The sequence below is a fragment of the Frankliniella occidentalis genome, unplaced genomic scaffold, assembly GCF_000697945.3.
Source record: "Frankliniella occidentalis isolate FOCC.00 unplaced genomic scaffold, Focc_3.1 Scaffold300, whole genome shotgun sequence".
Taxonomy (NCBI): domain Eukaryota; kingdom Metazoa; phylum Arthropoda; class Insecta; order Thysanoptera; family Thripidae; genus Frankliniella; species Frankliniella occidentalis.
This window is the reverse complement of record NW_026267426.1, coordinates 217,977-220,682: the sequence shown is the minus strand read 5'-3', so window position 1 is coordinate 220,682 and position 2,706 is coordinate 217,977.

Genomic DNA, 2,706 nt, shown 5'->3' with positions numbered 1-2,706 from the left:
GGACGTGCACCGCCTCCTCGTGGAGCCAGTGGTGCACGCCTCTCTTCTCTGTCCTTTCTCATGCCCTTCCTGCCTGACCTCCCCCGCCCGCCCTTCACTACCTCCACGATCTGGGCCCGGCCGTCAACGTACTCGCCGTTGGCGCGCTCTGCTCAGCAAGACTAGCAGGGTGTCGGTGGCGACCTCTGCCAGACCTTCGTTTGCTCTGATTGTGTAATGTCCAGTCTGATGTGAGTTAAGGGGATGTCCCTTTAAAGTTAGGTCGCTACTCCTATTTCCACAGGATAAAAATAACCAGAATACAACTTTGTGCAAGAAGAGTTGTTTTATTATTAGTGATTTTATTCCTTCCAGTTACTTACAGGGCACTGTTGTATGACTATTTAGATTGTTAGGATCATAGTTAAACAATAATTATGATTATGATTAGCATGTATTGTAAATATTAGGAACTTTAATCACAAAATCCCCATGAGGCAGGATAAGTCGAGCGCAAACAGTTTTTAAATCATTGGGAGAAATTATACTTGACTCATTGTGAGTACTAGACACAATTTTCAAGAATGCCTCATTAGGATCAACACGTGGTATTGGATGGTATGTTGAACATCTCATTTTGTGACCTATGATCAAACCAACAGACAGTTCTTCTGATATAATTATTTTATCAATCAATAAAATTGTGTTATTTGATAACATAGCAACAGAGTTATTTGTAATTTTTGAAAGAACATTTGATGTTGTATAAACACACCCATTATGAATAAGTTTGGAAACTGAAACAAATGAATCTACAAAAATTCCTCTCTCAGTTAACATAAACAATTCTTCCTGGCTAGGTGTAAATTTCTTCTGTGAACCAAAATACTTGTCATTATCAATCACAACACAACTGTTAACAGTTTTCTTTTCAATATCAGCTTTAAACTTTTCAGAAGATGGCGTTTCAACTGCAGACCGAAGTATTTCCAAAGATTTGGCATGGCTGAGAGCACGGCACACTTGTGAAGCAACACCCAAATTTGCATGAATTTTATTTTTTAAAACTTTGTTTCCATCCTCAAAGCAGTAGCCATTTATGGCCCAGGCAGGTCCCCAGTTCCTACAGTTGTCTGCAAGATGGAAGGAAATAATATGCATATTGTATGTTTGGTGATGTTCTGGGTATAAAACTGATGCTAGATTTGCAAAGTTCCTCAAAATATCTTTTGCTGAAGTCAACTGATAATCCGTAACCCTGTCTTGCAGGAGAAGATGCATTGCCTGAACAAACATAAACCAATGACGCAAATATCTTTGTGGTAAGATATCTATAAGTGCAACACCACCATAAAGGAGAAAATTTTCAAAGTCTCTACCGCTCCAAGAGCCTATCTCAGAAACTAATCTTGCAGGTCTTCGAGCTTCAACAGGTAAACGTACAAGACGCAATCGTCTGTCAAGATTTTCTTCATTGTTAGGACTGCCAATGTAGTAAGGGATATCCTTATTAGCACCATCTTCTCCAAGCCATGCTTTAAGGAATTGTTTGCAAATGCCATGGGCTGCTGCGTGAAAATATTCTAGGATCATACCATCTACAATATCCATTGTTGGAATGAGGAGAACTGGCGACAGTCCGGTTACTCCTCTTACTGAAAGATCCCCAGAGTCCAGAACCAATGCAGCTGCACCATCATCTATTATTTGTTGTTTAGTTCTCTTCTCTGGAGGGTAATCCAAAATCTTGTACAAACGGTGTTCTGAGGGATGCAAACACCACGGGCAAGAGAAACTACCACCGTGCTGGTGAATTCCTTGAACTCCAGCTCGAGCAGGAGCATCAGCGCAACAACAAATGCAATGACATTTTATAAAAATACTCTCACCATGCAGATCTACATTAAACCCATGTTTTGATAATAGTTGTAAATGTTTCACCACAGGAATCAAAAACACATCTAAAGGGGCATGGCCTTTTCCAAACCACAATGCAGCCAATAGTAAGTTATGGGATCTGATATTTACAGGAAGCTCAAGAATAGAACAAAATACAGGCCAAATTTCACAATTTGAACTTGTATAAAATGACGCACCATCAACACCAAAGCATAAACTTATATGTCGACAGTTGTCCCCTGGCTTTAATGACCGAATAAATTTCTGATATAGCTCACCGTCATAAACGTCTTCCATAACATTGGGACGCACATTATTCCTTAAATCAAAAGGATTTTTCAATGATTGGAAAATATCACGGTTACTGAGCAATACTTCTATTTGTTGAGGAAGATCAAAAGTAACAAAAAATGAACATTTGTTTAAGTCTGATATAACTGTTACTTTTTCACAGCTATCACAAGCAATTTGAGAGACAACACTATGGTCGAACTCTCCCAGATAGTCCATACAGAAAGCACACACAAAATGATAGTGCATTCCGGGCAATGACACAAAAAGTTTGTCTAAAAGGTATCTTGTATCAGGCACTATTCTCTCTTTGAACAGGGTATTTACAAGCTTCATTATCCCCTCAAAATTTGAAAAGTTTAGTTTAAAGTGATTCACTAGGGTAAGAGTATTTATAAGAAATTCACCAAGAGAAATTCTAGGTGTTTGCTGAGGAATAACTTTCAGCTCGCCTTTCAGTTTTCTTTTCAATGTTTTATAGGCTTCTGAGGAATATGGACCTTCTCTTTGGTTAGCATTTTCTTCCTGATCCTCTTG